We start from the raw sequence: 18,664 nt of genomic DNA, 5'->3' as shown, positions 1-18,664 counted from the left end.
CCAACACACAAGATGGTAAGAGCTAGAGCATTTGCAGGGAGAGGAGACGGGCTACCCCTGCGAAGCAGCTGGCACCTCCCTGGTCTTGCTTTGCCCTTGCTGGAGCAGACATCCTCGCAGGGGCTGTGCAGCTGATGGCTAAAAGAGAGAAATCCCCCCCCCCCCAAAAAAAAATCTGCAGCTGCCTGTGCTGCACGAGGCTTACATGGCCACCACAACCTGCCAGCCACTGTGGGAGCAGAGCATCCTCGGGGGGGGTCAGCCCACGATCCGGCTTCGTGCTCCCACTCCCCTCCTGGAGACAGAGCTCACGGCTCAGCCCCAAAGGGGCTGCAGAGGAAGGAAGGGTTCCTGTTTTGCTCCCTGGCGGTCCTGCGCAGTCTCTCCTCTTTCATCTCCTGCTCTCAAGCAGCTCGTCCGTCAGGTTAACCAGGTACTTCGGGTACAAGTCCCTGGGCTGCCTGGGTCCCTCTAATCACCCAAGCGTGAGCAGCGTCGCACAGCCTGACGTGTTTCACGGTGTGTGCTCAGTGAGGCTGAACTTGTTACACCCACACGTTCATCCTCTGATTTCCCTAACTTTTGAGAGCTCAGTTTTACAGACTGAACCGTTCCCAGACCCTTTCAGCTCCCAGTGGCAGGGAGGTGACGCTCCTCAGTTGAGCTGGGACGAAGGGAGGGTGGCAGCAGCAAGATGCTCTGGGGTTTCCCTTTGCAAACAAAACTCAAGCAGGGAGATGGGAAATTTTGCTCCCCGCAGGCACTCGGCCCTCTTTCCCCTTCCTTCTCCTCTCCTGGATGGGCCTCACCTCCATCCTCCTGCTCCATCCCATTCGGTCCCTGCCTTCTCACCTCCCCGTCCCCCTCTCCACCTCCTGCTCCAGACCTCAGCGTTCTCCAAATCCCCCATCCTTCTGTCAGATCTGTCAGCAGCTCACCAACAGAGTCCAAAATTACCACCGGCTCTCATTATCTTGGGAAACCAAGAGAAAATCAACACAGAGCTGCTGCGTTCAACGAGCCTTTTTACAACTCTGAGCCAGCCTGTGCCATATTACCCCAACCCCCTTCTGTTCACCATTCTCAAATGGCTCCTGTGGGACGTAAAATGGGGGTCGCAGCAGAAGGACATGGTGTTCCCGGGGAGAACAGGCAGCAAGAGAGCAATGTTGGGTAGTGCGGCCAGAAACAAGGCACAAACTTCTGCTCGCATACAGGGCGGTCACTCCCGAGCCCTCTCCTGCTTCACACCGGTTTTAATTTATCATCTTGCCTATCTTACAATCACACTCCGTTTTGTCATCAGGTCTCTAGCTGCAGCCCGGTTCTTCTGTTGCCGCATAATATTTAAAATGTAGCTGATCACAGCTGTTGTATGTTATTCTTTTAATTTCCTTTATTTTATATTTCTTGCGCCATTAAGCAGTCTCACCTCGGGAAGCGCGCGCCCTGCCAAATCCAATAAAGAGCTCATATTCACCTGGTGCTTCAATCCTTATTTACTGGCCATCAGGAACACATGGGGAAGTGTCTTTTTCATACTGCAAGCTTTATTCCTTTTTGAACAAATCCTACTTGTACACCACTAAACTGTGACTAAATTGGGGAGGAGGTTGCCATGGGAATGTCAGAACCAGAAACCAGGTAGTAAAGCATTTCTGCTTTACTACTCCGGCTGATGTCATGGGTGCTCCAGGCAGTAAACAAGCAGCGAAAGCAGGGAGATGGTTTGTACGCTAAGCGGCAGAGTTTCGCTTCATCGCCGGAGCTGAAGCAGCCAATCCCAGCTGGAAAACTTCCTTGGACTACCTACTGTCTTGTTTATTGGAAAGTTTGCGGAGCTTTGTACAAAAATCCCCCTCTGGCTCCATGGGCACAGCAGACACAGCTCAGGTCTGGAGACATTGCCCAGGGACCAAGGCTCGTGCTGCACATAGACCCGATGTCAGGACCATCCACAGCCTCACCTCTCCTACCTTACTGTCCAAGCGTCACCCTGATGCATGCCCTGCATATTGGACCGCAAAGAGCACGGACAAAAGTGGAGAAGGCAGCAGAGTCTGACAAAACGTATAGGAAACCTGCACACACTGCCCTGCAGTCAGCACCTTTTTCCCTCCTGACTCAGTATCATGATGGAAAGTATCAGGAAACACAAAATGCATCACAAAAAAAGCATCTCCTTGGGTCACGACTGAGTAATTCCTCGCACAAGGGCTTATTTCCCTAACCACGATAAGGCTTTATTTGCAATGGTGCTGAACCAGTATTACACTAAGCAGATTTTAAGAAAGTACACAAAAATAGATATAAATATTTTAACCCAACTAAGAGCTGAGACATAGCTGCTGTAGACGCTGCGTGCTACTGAGCTTCACTGTGAACTAATACAGTTTCAAGGGGGTTATTCTCCCCATTTCCCAGTGCAGCAGTATTTCTTCTCAACTGTGTGTATTTTACACAAAGTTGCAGCTTTCCCCACTGGGATCCAGTAGAAACCAAGCACAAATTCTGAACTGAGCTAAAAGTGTCAATTCACAATCCAGATAAATTCATTTTAAAACTGTGGTAATCCAAGGTCATGAAACCATTTACTAGGTACAGGGGAGAGTAAAATATAAATCATCCCCGTGTGCTGGATCTTACAGACACAAGCCCCCCTTTATACTCAGAGTATTTCCACTATACAAACATACTGTAGGTATCTAAAACAAAAAAGAGACGAGACCTTAAATTTGCTAATATGACTTAATAAATTGTGGTCAGGCTGCTACAAAAATAACATAATATATTATATTCAGATATCGGTCATTGCATGGAGTGGGATATGGGATTATTTATTCCCCTTGGAGCTGGCGCATGTACCAGCACAAGTCTGTTCTATTTCAGTTCTTGTCTTAAATTCCTCATAGAAGTTTATGAAAATAAGCCCGACGAGTCAATCTCTCAAGAAAAGCACTTCTGTTTTCTCTGCCTGCAGAGAATCCCCTCTCAGGCTTTCAAAGATGACCACAAACCCAGCATTTTTGCACCACACTGGAATGTATGAAGGTAACCAAAGCCATGCTAGCTAGCCTGAAGACAAGGACCCAGTTCTACTAAAACCTAGATCAGGCTTAGAGAAAACTTAGAGCCCAATGCAGGCTGTCTCCACTTAAATCGCTAACTAAAACTACTCTCTAGAGTCAAATTCTGCATCTGTAAAACTTCACAGGACGGTTTCTCAACCGCCTGGCACTCCAAGACCAAAATCAAATGTACGAACACGTACACTGGCCCTAGAATCAGCAAAACACCCAAGGATGAAAAGTAGCTAATACCCCAGCAGCGAAGAGCAAGGCTCATGCCTGCCTAAATGAAGAGGCTGTAATTAATACAGAAGAGGTATATCCCTGTAATATTGCTGAGCAATAATTTTGGCAAGAAGCAACTTTGAAATGTGCAGCTGCCTTCCTGAGTCACTTCTTCAAAGGCAACGTCCCTACTAATGGAGCTTGAAAATTGGGACGTTTGTAGATGTAGGATGATAAACCTCGTGTTTGGTGGGAGGTGGTGAAGACAGCATCCCACTGCGGGGAGGAGGGAAGGCAGAGGTAAAGTCTTCCCTGCTCTAGGAAGAAAGTGACCCTGCCTGGGTCTTTGTGTAGCCTGAAGGCAGTCAAGCCATGAGCCATGATTTTAAGTTATTTTTCATTGCTTCTTGCATTTATTAGCAACTTGAGTTTTGATACATTTTGATTTTTATAGCTTTCTTCCTCCACACCCAGGGAAGCTTTCATGACCTGATGCATTAAGCACAGTAGTGAGCAGCGAGGGCAGAGCCGGCGTGTCTTGCGGTGTCATCCTAACATCAGTGATATTTGATATTTTTCCAAAAGCTTCAACACCTGGAGTCATGTCATGATGTCTGAAACTCACGACTCTCAGTATCTTTGGATCGAGAGCAACTGGGTTCCCTGTCTTCACAACATGAATTTTTAAAGCCCCAAACCAGCAGCTAGCTAAAAAGGGGCTGACTTTTATTATTTATTAGGAATCTCAATTGCTAAGCTAGCCCAGTTTTTACAGGATCTGGCTTGTGATTTCCAGGTGCTTGATGTCGGTAATTCTGAGATAATTCCCCTGTTGAATCTTGCTGTAAGTGTTCCCAAACAGGTGGAGAGGGAGGGGACCCACACGGAGGAGCTGTGGTGTTCCACACTCGTGAAAAAAACATTATCTTCTGAAAACACCCTCAAGTACTTCAAGCTTAATACAATGGGCACATGCTTGATTATAGCATTAACCAAACCGCAGTTTGGCGGCAACTTTGGAAAGGAGAATGGAGATAATACAGTATATCAGTGTATTCACTCAGTGCCGAGTTTCAGGTAAAGACAGTCAAAAAGGAAATATGTATAGACACAGGAGAAAGAAAATGTTTACAAATTTAAGAATTAGATTTGATAAATTAATATCCTTTAAATGGAGATTAATTTTAATATTTTTTTTAAATACTATCCAAAAATTGCTGAGGAAATAAAATCTAAATGATTGTTCACCAGGACAATATAGTGTTTCTCTCATGCTAAAAATATGCACAAAAGCATCATGATTTAAGTGCTGTGCTCCATTTCTTTTCTTAGAACTAAGTTAAACATACTTTATCACTTTATAATTCCACAAACTCTAATCTACAATACTTTAAATACTCAAACTACGCACAAGTAATACAAAATTATAACTGGCCAATATGTATCAATCTAAAGAATCCTCCTCAAAGTATGTAGTTTCCCTTATAAAAAAAAAAAATCAAGTTAATTTTGTATTTACCAACTATCAGAATATTTGCATTAAGGCAAGAAATGATGTATATACTAACAAATTGTGCAACTTAGATCGAAAAATACTTACGTCTGCTCAGATTTTACACAAATGTTTCTACCAAGCAGAAAACTTCAAGATGTTTAAATTGTATTAAAAGTGGCAAAAAAAAAAACTTTCTTTGACAAATAGTCTACTATAACATTCTTAATACTTAAGCTTACCTTAAATCAGGCATTTGATACAGCTTTCATGCTTGTTCAAAGATCCAGTTTGCTGTGGATTCCAATCGAAATGATTTTACCTTAAATGACTGTACCACAGAGATGCGTACTCTTTTAAAGGGTTAAGCTAAGTCAGCCCCAGTAAAGCTTTTCATGTCAAATAAAAAAAAAGGATTTCAGCCGAACCATTAAGAAGCAGCTGGTTGTGACATTTCCATAATTACCTAGTTATTTTAGAACTACTTTGAAAGCGGCTTATGGGTCCCTGCCTAAATACTCTAAAAACTGAAGAGAGCACGTGGCTCCTCAAATGCACATAACCAAGTTATCCACAGAAAACACCACAGGCCCTCAGCTGAGCAAAGGCGAACTGCTCGGCTGAGCCGCGAGCTCTGCGTCCGAGTGGCGATGGAGAAACCTCTATGGACGAGCTCCCCTACCAGGCACTCCAAATACAGCCGGGCGTACAGCAGACCACAGTTCATTCATGTTCATAACAGTACTGTATTTTATAAGTAAGAAGGAGGTATGAGTCCATTTATATCTGATAATTTTTAACCCCACAGTCAGACATGCTTCGGGGGGCTCTGGCCAAGAGCACCGACCAACCACCCAAGTGCAAGCAACTTGCCGTGTTGAGGGATGGACCACAGGAGGCACCGGGCTCCCAAACCCCCATCCATTTGCTAATGTTGTGGAGGTTGTTTCCATTTCGCATCCAAACTGCAAACTCAGAAGTGATTCTTTCTTCAGGTCTTGCAGAAAGCCTTACAAAATTTATTACTGTCAACAGGCACGAGTGCAAGTGCATTATGGCCCCAAACATGTGCCATAAGAAAGTTGCACTCCAACATACTAGGGGTAGTGTGGGGTTTTTTTAATACCTCTCTTTACCAAAACACACATCTATTAGCCTATATTGATAGAAGCATTTGAAAATAAGGCATCTGTTCTGAAAGCATTTAACTCTCCAAAATCCTGCACTTAAAATTGTCTAAAGAGTCTTAATCTTTCTCAATACTGACTGCTTACCCTTGATAAGAAGTAAAAAAACTCGTAATTCACGTGAAGCAGGGAGATCCACTGACTGTGACCTTACTGTTAACCTGACAGCAACGCCTACTGAGATAGCTACCTAGAGTTGGCGAGAATATTTGCAAAGCCAGAGAATTTGAAAAACTTAGAACTAATTACTTGCACAAAAACCTGTGGTTCAGAGTGCTGTATTCACTATTCATTATTTTTCTGCCTCAAAGTTCCACTGGCCCATTGAAGGAATATGAATTATTAACTTCAAACAAGCAACATCAATAATAACAATAAATGAAAAATCAAAGCTGTCAACAATTTATAAATAAACTGGATACTGAAAATTCACTTGTTTTGAAGTAAAAACTAAAGCAGCTACTCCACACTACCAAAAAGTCCATTTGTTCATGTATAGTTCTAAGTGGAAAAGCAGAAAAATCCATTGCAATTGCTCCTACAAGAGAAGACAAATGAGATTTCAGATTATCCAGCCTATTCCAAAACTTTCCCACGACAGTTCAGTTCTGACCTCACTGACTTTAGTTTTCATCTCATTACTAAAATTGTCTGTATTTATGAAACCCTGTCATGCAACAGTCAGGATCGAAACTCCGCTTCTTCCTCTGATGCTTTTTGCTATCTCCAAGTCACATTTTTATTTCTTTGTACCACTTACTTTTGCATACATTAAAGGTCAATGGTTTAAAGCCAACAGCCTAGTTCTTTTAATTTTCATCAGGCAGAAGAAAAAAAGTTTTAAGAAAATATTTTAACTGAATATGCCAAATTTATGAAATAATGACTGTATTAGAAAGTTAGAAATATGTTTTAAAATTAAATGTAATCATTTTCTTTACCAAGAACATGCACATTGTACTTCTCTGAATATAAATCTTGTATCATCATGGTATAACCCCATTTTTAATGGAAAAAGCAATAAAGAAGTATGTCATGGATACTGAACTAAAGGACATACAAGTGAACATACTTAGTTTAAAAGCATCTTTATGCCAAAAACCCCAGAACTTCCATTTTCAGCTTTCCACCCATGCAGAACACTATGTTTCAAGAAAGAACAATATTTGACAGAAGCCTTCTAAGAATTTAACTAAATCCAAAAGAAAATCCAAATAAACAGAAGGAAAATAGAAACAATACAGAGCTCCAAAAATCTGGCAACTAGCAGCAGAAAATGTAAATATTGCATGGTGCTATTTTTAAGTAAGAATATATTTTCCAATGCTGAAATTGGAATATGTCCACAAGAAAAAAAAAATAAAAAAAAATAATTGGAGAACTTGTTGGAGCCAATTTATTGTTGTGCCATTAGTGTAGAACATCGAGTGTATTAAAAAATATGAGTGACTTGAGTTGTCATCTCTTATATGCACATATTAAACACAGTAAAATTTGGAAAAGCCAAATGAACATTACTCTATTTCACTAGAGTCCAATTTATCGTTGTCATATAACAAACGTGAGTAAAAACATTTTAAAATGGTAACTTTTAATTACTGGAATAAATACAGTTATATCTGGTTTGGGTGACTGACAAAACTGAAAATCAATTTTTTAAACCTCAAGGAAAGACAATGACAGCATTCCAGATACTAGTATTTAACTATTTTTTAGAGTGTTTTCAGCACTCTTAAAAGCTGGAATATTTTTCTCAACATAACTATCAATATATGTATTTAATTGATGACTAAAATCATAAAGCAGGTTAATCAAAGATCTTATTTTCCTGGTTTCAGTTGAGCTCTCTCCTAGACCTCATGGACAGAGAGATAGAGACAGAGGAGCAGAGGAAACGTTAGAAAAATTATACAGTTGTTCTTACAAATTCCACTGCTTTTCTCGTGCTTGAGCTTTTGCTGTCTAGATTCCAGCCAATTCAACATGGCCACCGAGATGTGGTTTGTTTAATGCTCTCAGGTGCCCTCTCTACTGCTGTCTGTAACGTTTCAATCATTCCTAAGATGACTCTGCCTAGAGCTTGATGTTCCACCTTCTTAGACTCATGCAACCTTTTTCATCTTTTTGCTGGTAGGTTCTGGGTTTTCAAACTTAATTGCGATATTTAGCATTCCTTTTTTTAAAACATTCTTCAAAGATTTCACTAAATCCATTCATTAACTGATCAAGGGTCTTATTTTTCTTTTTTGTAGCAGCAGTTTGAAATATTAAGGCTAGCTCTTTCAGTGCTGCTGTCAGCTGAGTAGACTCATAAACACATAAAACAACAGAAATATCTGGGTCAGTTTGGAGTGTCAGAACTGACGGTGTTGTAGATGGAGTAGTTTTTCTTGTCATTGCGACGTTTTCTAGGTTTTTTTGCTTTTTAGTATGTTTCCTGTATACTTTAACCAAAAAGCATCAACGGTATCGTTAAGAGCAGGTGTAACGGCTGAATGCTGAGCTGGTGTGCCCTGAGTGGGCACATTTCGCATTATTTGCTGCAGAATGTCCACGAGGTTCTTCAGGATGTCCTCTTCTTTAACTGCTTCTGTCCTAGAGGGAGTTGTTTGAGATGCTGCAAAAGAGTATTAAATAGCTTTTAAGCTGTGTGTTCATGCAAATGTCAGAGGCACATTCGCTACGCTCACTTTTCAGTCAACATCACAAATAGCACAAACTTTAGTACAAATGCACTTTTTCTAGAATAATTATAATCTTCATACTCATAGAAAATCCATTCTTTTGCCATACTAGATAGCAACCCTGCTTTCTTGAATGGATGAATAATGCAGTGAATTCTCCAGTTCACTCTGTCTCTGCAGTGAAATGGAGTTTTTTCCATGCTGCTCTTGAAAGCCACAGTTTTTATGCCTTAATGAGCATGGGAAATGTGCATGGGATGCCTTCCTCAAGAGCTTATTGGCTTGAAAAAGGTCCTATTGCTTCGCATGCAGCTGAACTGCAGATTGTTGCTGTGCAAGGGAAAAGTTCTTACCACAGACTATAGCACCAACTGCGTCTGCAGCTGAAGTCTCAGTAGATGAGGAGGGATGATGCACCATCATCTGTCAAATACAAAAACTAACTTTAATCGCATCAGGACTTCCAGCTCATTGAAATGATAATATTCATCACCGTATTATCGCACTGAATTTTTTAGGTTCAAATTAAGACAAACTACTGTAAAAAAACTGGGGTGGAAGAAGACAACTTCAATCCAAACATTTTGCCTAGAAAGGCCTGGAAACTCAAAGTTAAGGCTACTATTTTTAGCAAAGAAGCAATCAAACCAGGGCAAGAAAAAAAACCAGTTTGTTTGTGAACATATTCTTTACAATACTCACAACTCATAAATTTGCTTCTCTTCTAGATGCACCATGTGGGGGAGAATACAGGCTTTTTCAAGTTTAAAAATGTCAAAATCCAATTTGCAAATGAACACTTTCAGATGAACATTCTAATTTACACTTTGATTTCCTATCTTTTTTCTTGGAAAAAAAATTACAGCAGGTAGATTCTAAACAGCTACCCCATCTGCATGCTGAAATACATGTACAAACTTCCACAGGTACAAAACTTTGAATATTAATTAAAGCCTCAAAAAAGGCCAGTGGCCCTACATGTACACAGCATATTCTTTTGCCATTAGACTTAGTATTTTTGAACAGCACAGCACAACTAAGAAAGTACAACTTTTGAAGAGTACCGTACAACAAAAAAGTACTGTGCATTCTTTAAAATTACTTGCACCTCAGAAGCAGCAAAGTTCCTCCACTCAGAGCTATTCTGAAATACTGAACCAAGCTGGTCATCACTAACAACTATAATAAAATGTCATAAAATTCACAGCACATCACAAACTTTTGAAAAACATGGAAACTACATTATTATCTTTGAAAAACATGAAATCAGAAAAGAACGTTATGATTGTTGTTCCTATATCATCATTAAAATCTTAGCACTGGAATAGTGTGACATATCAGAACTAAGTGACATATTGTAAGAACTGCCACTTGGTGAAGTTAATCCTCTTCACTAGGAATAAATAAGTGTCTTTATGAAAGGTTCCACTGTGCAAATTTTAAAATTAAATTCATGCAAGTCTTTCCATACTGGGAACCTGCTAGGATTCCCTTTTGTCTCCCTTGACATCGGTCCCATAAAAATCAATGGGCAAGCTTCCTAATAGTTTCAAGAGCAGCAGAATTTGGCTTATCATATACACAGTAGCACCAAAATGGCAAGTAATTAATGAGAAATAAATACATCCATGCTCCAAAGTCCCCTCATTAAAATTACCTTTACATGTTTAGCATTCCTGAAATTATGCTGCAATGCTAAAAGAAAGAAAAATTTTTAGAAACATACTCAGTCACTCAGCACAAACACAAACAACGTGATCTCAATTTGATACATAGGCTTGAATTTGCTGTTCTCTGTACTTTATAATCTTCTGCTTTGAATAGAAGTTGCTATGTCATAAGCAGTTCTGGTAAAGGAAAGCTGCACAGCTCTATTGTGAAAGAACAGAAGAGAGTGGCCTCTTTTTTACAGCTAGGTTTCCTTTTTTTGCAGTGAGTCCTCTGAAACTTGTACGGATTTTTCCTGAAACACAGATTCCCTTCCAAAGCTGGAATTTCCTTCAGAGGATGAGAACTTCTAAAAACAGAGAGAAAATGAATTATTTTCCCACATAGCACCTTAATAAAGATACTATATTGAAGCATCCTATCTAGTGACTCAATACAGTCTAACCACCTCCAATGAAATGCTGTAAAGCCTTATTATTGACCTTCTAGACAACATGATGCATCTCCTTTCCCCATGCCACACTGCTCTCGTGATCCCCCAGGTACATATTTAAAAGCGTTCAAGTGTTCACAAAAGTTCAGAGGTTTATTTTGCAGGGATTGACTTCCACCTTGCATGATCAGTTCATCCTAACAATTTCAGAGCGAGTTAGAAATAAAGCTAGTGGCAATTTGCCTGTATGACGCTGCATGAGTACAGAAAATCTTACTGGTCCCTCCTGCGCAATACAGAAGAGCAGCTTTGGAAAAAAAATACATGAAAGGTAATATAAAAATGAGATCTGATCTTCTACTGCTAGATAAAGGAGCTATGCAAGTTTCCACCTTGGCCATTAAATAACTTGCACAGCAGAATAGGACTAGTGAAATAGCAGCATGCATTTGTACAACCGCTTCTATGATGTGATCATTACAATGGCTACGTTACTATCTAGATCACTTAAAAATTGCACTCCAGTAAGTCTCCAAAATCAAAAAGACACACAAAGGAAAAAACATCAAAGACAATATTGAACCTTGAAGCTTAACAGTAAGGATATGTTGCAGTAACTGCTCAACCTAAAATACTTCAAATTGTTTCCTAAGTCTATGTTTTTCTGAGAGACAGACAATATAAAATAATAAGAATTTCACAGTTAAAGCCTTCATGGTTAATCAGGAACCAAAAGCTAGGAAACAGAGCTGCAAACAAAACTAACCGTTATAAAAATCGAATTAAAGTGTTACACAAACATTTATTTGCTAAAAAGGGTGTGTGATTTTTTGCTGAAAGAATACAAATAAACTTCTGGCTTTCTCTTGTCTTTCGTGAGGCTTCACAATACCTCAACATATATGTAATAAATAAAGTTTTAGCTGAAAAAGTTATAGAATCTTCTTTACAGAACAGCATCCACACAAGAAAGCATGTTTAGAGCAAGGCTGAAACCACAAAAGAAAATAAATTTGACCTTTGATGACAAAGAGCTTTCCTCACATGATCAGTTCTCCAACAAGTGAGGGTTTACAGAGACTTTCATGCAGTGCTTTCAATAGCATGAAGTTTTCTAATTTCATAATTTAGATGAGCAATCTTAATGACTAAAAATTAAACTGAGAACAGGGGAAAAAAAATTACAGCTACACTCCTATTCAAGCAATGGGAGAATCTGAAAATCTAAGGGATCTCAAAGGGTTTACAGTGGAGGAATTATACCGATTAATCCATTTTGCCTGTGGAATTACAAAAAAACCCCATCCCCAAACCCACACTGTAATCCAGAAGATGGAAAGCCTCTCTGGTTCCTACGCTGTGATTTGTCATCTCTGGAGGACAGATGTAAATTGGAAAGAGAGGAAGAGGACCAGGGCTGTCAAGAAAAATATTGATTTGTACTCAGCTGTCTTCTTTAAAATTTCCTCCAAACCTCCCCAGAATAGCAATTCGTGCAGAAGCAGAAGGCCCATCAGCTGTGACTTGACATTGCATCCTCTTGCCTGTAGGCTCACCAGAAAGGTCTTCCATCCACTGAAATGGCAGTTACCGTCCCCCAAAAGATGCTAACAGACTAAATGCTGTCAGCTGGGAACTCAAAGGCTTAGCTATCATATGGACTGATTTCCTAAATGTGTAAAGAAAAAAAGATATTTCCCCTCCTCTGTATCAACAGAAAACATTTTTAAGTGCTACACTCAAGTAAACTGCCAACGGAATAGAAATATTATAAACTTTGGTGGCATCTGCAGGTGCCTTCTGCTCTTTCCAAATGTTCCTTATGCCTCAGTTAGCAGCAGCCCTACAACTTCTACCATGCTAGGAACAGTATCTGTAAACAAGGAAAGGTTTCAGGTAATAGATGGCCTCTAACAGGTTTATCTTGCATTGCCTTCCGGTATGAATAGTGTTTTAACAGTTTATTCAGGTAGAATATTGTGAAGACAATTTAAAAGTTTTATTGCTATACAGGAGGCAAAGCCTAGCATTATTTTTATTTCTGTAAAATTTTCTATAATGGCTAAATATTTAAAATATATATTCCATAAAAAGGTACACAGAAGACCGTGTGAAAAGGCCACAGATGCATTCCAGTTCATTCAATTTCAGGGCAAGAACATAAAGTTTTTTGGTCTTTTCTAACAAGCCATTGCTCAGCAAACAATCAAAGAGAACAGCAGTGGTAGACGCGTTCCCCCTCCTCAACTGCCCTTGCTAGCCTGCAGCAGCAGCATACAGCCACGCACTGGTGCTCCCCATCCTGCTCACTCGCTTTCAGACACATGCTGAACTCCAAGTAATGCATCTGACAACGTCATTCTTGATGAAGTCTTGATTTAAGCAAGAAGAGGAGTCTTGATCTAAGTTGTCATTTCCATCAACAGCAGATTAATGCACTATCACTAAGCAAACGCCTGTGGTATGGGCCATAACAAAATACTTCCAGTGAAACAAATGACAAGCTTTGAAATGAGAGAATTATTTGAAGAAACAGGTAGAAAATGCAAGGAAGAAAATGAAATTTTAAAGCAACATTAGTCACAGGAGATGATGACTGTGGGGAGAAGATGGGCCAGTCACTCATCACTTTGCGCTCTGCTTCGCTTGGTGGCAGAAAAGCTCAAGCATTCACACCAGATTGCAACTTTAAGAGCTGCAGAAGAGCTATTTCGGCTTGCCACTTCCCTAAATACATGAACATTATGTTCCTTTAGGCCCCTCATGACGTGACAGAGTAACAACCCTTAACCTATAACTGATAGGACATAAATATATTTTTATAAGCACAGAGAAGCGACATGGTTTCTCGGCACTTAAAACACCTTTAAAAAATAAGTATTAGGAAACACTGAAAAGAATATATCTAATGCCACTAGCTTCAGTAGTATAATGATAGCCCCTTCAATTTTTTTTGTATTCAGCATTTTAATTTGGTAAGGAATTGTATATGTAGCTAAGCAGTTCAGCATCCCCTTTATGGATAATTCTAACACTTCCTATCTGTTTTTACATGCTCAGCACCACGAATAAAGCACAGCACAAACCACGACGGTTCCTGGGAAGTAAACAGGCATGTGAGCCCAGGACCAGCTACATGATAAATCAGTAGCCGCCCATGGAAGGGGCCGCTGCAGCCCCGGCCCCTTTGGGCCCTGCATCGCCCTTGGGAACACCTCAGACTGGCAGGATTTGGGGTAGAAAAAGAGGAACCCCAGTGCTGCCCCCACACCATCACAGCAGCACCCAACGGCTGCACCCAATGGCCTCTGTCCCGTTGGGCCTCCCCTTCCCAGCGCACCCGTCCCAGGCAGGGAGCTGGGGAACAAACCATTGAATGAATCATAGAACGGTTTGGGTTGGGAGGGACCTTAAAGATCATCTGGTTCCAACCCCCCTGCCATGGGCAGGGACACCTTCCACTAGACCAGGTTGCTCAAAGCCCCATCCAACCTGGCCTTGAACAATTCCAGGGATGGGGCATCCACAACCTCTCTGGGAAACCTGTTCCAGTGCCTCACCACCCTCACAGTAAAGAATTCCTTCCTTACATCTAATCTAAGTCTACCCTCTTTCAGTTTAAAACCATTACCCCTCGTCCTATCACTACAGGCCCTTGTATAAAGTCCCTCTTGGGCTTTCTTGGAGGTGCCCTTTGGGTACTGGAAGGCTGCTATAAGGTCTCCCCGGAGTATTCTCCTCTCCAGGCTGAACAACCCCAACTCTCTCAGCCTGCCTTCACAAGAGAGGTGCTCCAGCCCCCTGATCATCTTTGTGGCCCTCCCCTGGACTCGCTCCAACAGGTCCATGTCCTTCTTACGTTGGGGGCCCCAGAGCTGAATGCAGTACTGCAGGTGGGGTCTCACCAGAGCAGAGTAGAGGGGCAGAATCCCCTCCCTCGACCTGCTGGCCATGCTTCTTTCCATGCAGCCCAGGATACGGTTGGCTTTCCGGGCTGCAAACGCACATTGCCGGGTCACGTTGAGCTTCTTGTCAACCAACACCCCCAAGTCTTTCTCTGCAGTGCTGCTCTCAATGGGGATTGCTGGACCTGCGCAAGGCACAGCAGGCACAGCCAACCAACGGGCCAGTGGATGCAGGCGTGTGTTAGCCACACGCTGAAAAAATTAATAAAGTTCATTTACATATTGGCGCTCTGGGGGTTCTCTGCTATCACAAGTGACACACCATAAAACCAAACTGTTTTTAGGATGCAGGATCCAAATCTGAAATTACTGCAATCACAATTTGCTGCAATTAGGGCAGAGAAATACGCAGCTGTAGGCAGGGTGCATGACCAGCAATAAATAACCGCTTCTGCTGTACCATTGGTGCCTACTGCTGCTGATACAGGCTGTGCCCTTCAGAAACACCCCAGGCAAACCACCTGCGGATCTTCCCAGCCCTGAGGTACTTTTCACTGTGCTTTTGCAGGGACTTTGGTCAAGGGGTTGAAATAACCCTGCTACCTATAGGTACCATGGCAGGGGTTGCCATGTCCCGGCAGTACATGCTAGGGGTGTGACGGGTGAGAATGGGGACCTAGTGTCACCTTTATACTGGAGCCACTGCCATAGACGAAATCATCCAGGTCCCAGCTCTCCAAAGAAACCAGCTGAATTGTGGAGTACAGGATTGATGAGGGTGTGCAGGGGCAGAGAAGTCCCTGCACACATCCACACCTGACCCCTTGTCTGAGGGCCTGATGGTAGCGTGAGTTGGTTACACCACGATTTACTTCTCTCTTGATTGTAAGCATGTTAAAAGAATCAAATTATATTGCCCATCATTAGCTACTGATTTTAAAGTGATTGTTCCGGTTAACATGTCCTTTAGGAAACAAGTGGGTGAATTAGAGGTGGCTGCAACCTGTATCAAATTGAGAATTATTTAGTGCAGCAATAATCCAGCTATTAGCCCTTATCCACAGCTGCTTGCTAAAGAAGATCCTGAAAGAATTTTGAACTAACAAGTGGCAGTTAAGAATAGTCCAGGATTGCCTGTTCCAACTTTGCTAGCAATATTCCCCCAGTTAAATAAGATAATGCATCTGAAATGGTTAAATAAGATAGTGGTACTGAATGGTTACATAAGATAATGCATTTGAAATATGAGGAATAAATTCCTTGTCATTTAAACACGTAGGAGAAAGCCTTCACACAGAGTCCCCTGGAGCATTTTTCTTTACAGACCACCGACACCATGTTATCACCTTTCAGAGAAGGACCCCATTAGTATGCTCTAATAAAAGGGTCTCCACTGTTCCTGTGACCTTTGTCAAGAAGCCACACCACTCTGCCCAACTTCAAGGGCACTTTTCATCACCTGTGGCATGACAAAATGGACAGCAATAGGAAAGGACAGAAATACAAGAAAATTACGCGTACCCCTCGATATGAAGGGGAAAAAATCCATGTCATCAAGAAAATTGAGTTGCTATTCATGACAGACATTAAATTTCACTGTTGCAATAGGAGAGAAGGCATCCAAAAGGTGTTAAAATTAAGCCTTCTACTCGATAGGCTCATAAAGTTTGGTCCAGAGGAGTGAGCACATCACAGGAACAACCATTCTCTGGACAGCGATGACTGCAGTGGGGTCCTTCAGCAGAGAACACCGGGCTTGTGCTGCCTAAGGAAAAATGGACTGCGAGCATTTATATTTAAAGAACAGTGGGAATAAAATCTGGGAGACATTAGCAGCAACTGACAGAAGAAAGCAGTCTGTGGGTACTGGAAAAGATGTAACCTGCACTGAAACCTGGCTGTGCAGGCACAGTGACTGAATGCTCAGCTTCTCCCACTGTGGAGCTATTTCTGGGCTTGGAAAGAAATCCTCTAGAGGGAGTCAGAAAATTGTTTAAAGGATTTTTTTTTTCCCTTTCAGTCTGATAATATCAAAAGACTAAGGGACCATGAGCCATTCCACAAAGAAAAATAGTAATTAAAGAACTTCGCTTCATTAAATGAGGAATATTTAGAGCACAGCAGAGGCAAAAGGCTCATAGAGCAAACAGAAACACTTACACCCAGAGAGGCACGGGCTCTGGTGCAGCAAACTGCAGACCAAAGGGGAATCTGCCTCTCCAGGGAACTTCAAAGAAAGACATTTTCACCTGTCAAAGAGATTTTTGGAAATAAAATCCATGCAAGCCAGAAGAGCTTTAGGGATGAAAGGCTTGCAGTGACAGTGCCAGGGTGAGAGTAGCCAGAGCAAAGTGAGGGCGTGGGAGGCGGAGGGTCAGCCCACCAAGGTCAGGGCTGTCAGCCGGCAGAGCTGAAAGATACGCCGTTTCACGGCTGTGTGCATCAGCACTTCCAAGTTCCTGGTTCAGCCACCAGATACAGAAATATAGTAAATATTTAATTAGATAGCAGTATGGCCAACATAGCATCACTGTTTGTTCAGGGAAGTATTTTAAATAATTTTAAATTGAAAAGTTATTTTAGGCCCTTTAAAAATTACAGCTGTTGTAAATCACTGGTGGAAATGCACTCTCTTTTTTTTCCCCAAAAGTTATGAACAATTTCATTATATCCAGAATTTATTATCCACAGTTTGACAGGACACTTTTAACCTGTTACAAAATTTATGGTTGTGATTTCAGTAACACTCTGTAGCTGTTTATCTATGTGAGTAGCACCAGAAAAATCAATGGAAATGCATGTGTGAAAATGGGATTTCTGTTCCAGGGAAATGCTAATTCTGTTTTGTTTTGGGGGAAAAAAAAAAACCTGAATCAGGATGAAAAGTTGATATTGCAAAACTAACAAAATGGAAAACACATGGGAAAAGGAAAGTTTTCTTTCAGAGCTTCAAAACAAATTTACTAGAGCATTTCTTTCACTTTGATGTCTGCATTTCAAAACAGAGGAGAAGACAGACTGGCCCAGCTACCAGTTTGCAGCATCCGAGGCACCATTGTTGCAAGGGTAGTCCTGCATTGGGAGCAGGGGAAAGGGCTGGCCCTGGCAGCCGTCACGTACCCCCTGCAAACACCCAGGCAGCAACTCCTGCAAGCCGGTGGCAGCACCCACTGGGAAGGAAACCCTTCAGAGTAGCTGTGGCCAAACAGCAATTCCTCGTGGCCAGCAGAGCTGTTCCGAATGCAGCACCTGGCTGGAACTGCCAAAATAAGAACCACCTCAAAATATTGAAAATAATAACATCTGAAATCTGAAAGCCAAACAAGACCATTCACACTATCGAATATGAAATGAGGTGGGAAAGGCAAACCAAAACATGCTTTCAATTTTTGAAGATTTTACAGTTTCCCCCCCCAAACATTACTGAAACATCAAACACATTAATTTTAAAAAACAGATGCTTTGATATGAGACTTCTATCCAAACATTTCTGCCCATTCCAGTTTAGTCTCTAAACCAAATCAGTGAGAACTTAGGATCCTGAGAGGTTCCTCTACCAGCAAAGCAGTTGGAGTGAAGATGGCATCCACTCCAGACAAAAGACTGGACTCTTTACTGCATTCCTCTCAAAACAAAATTTCTTTTTGTTGAGAGTTGGCAGCTCCAGCTCTGGCCTACCTTTCAGTTCAGTTAAAATACAGCTAATTTAAAAATGTAGGCTCATCCCTTTAGAACAAGTCTCACTCAGAGATGAATCAGGCTTGACACGGCTGTCAGGTGGCAGCAGCAGACGGAGTACAGCAGTACTCCCAAGGGCTAGAGATGGCAGTACTTATGCAGGATTTATAGAATTGGAACACAGAAGGAAAAGGCTAACTTTGATATTTAATGCTGGGAACGCCACACCAGGGGCTGCAGGTTGTCACATTACTTCTGCACGCAGAGAGAAGCAAGCTTAGGGACTGGACTATTGCAGTGGGACTCCCATCCTCTTGTTCCTCC

The sequence above is a fragment of the Haliaeetus leucocephalus genome, unplaced genomic scaffold (assembly GCF_000737465.1).
Source record: "Haliaeetus leucocephalus isolate CR32 unplaced genomic scaffold, Haliaeetus_leucocephalus-4.0 Scaffold339, whole genome shotgun sequence".
NCBI classification, from domain to species: domain Eukaryota; kingdom Metazoa; phylum Chordata; class Aves; order Accipitriformes; family Accipitridae; genus Haliaeetus; species Haliaeetus leucocephalus.
This window is presented reverse-complemented; position numbering follows the sequence as displayed.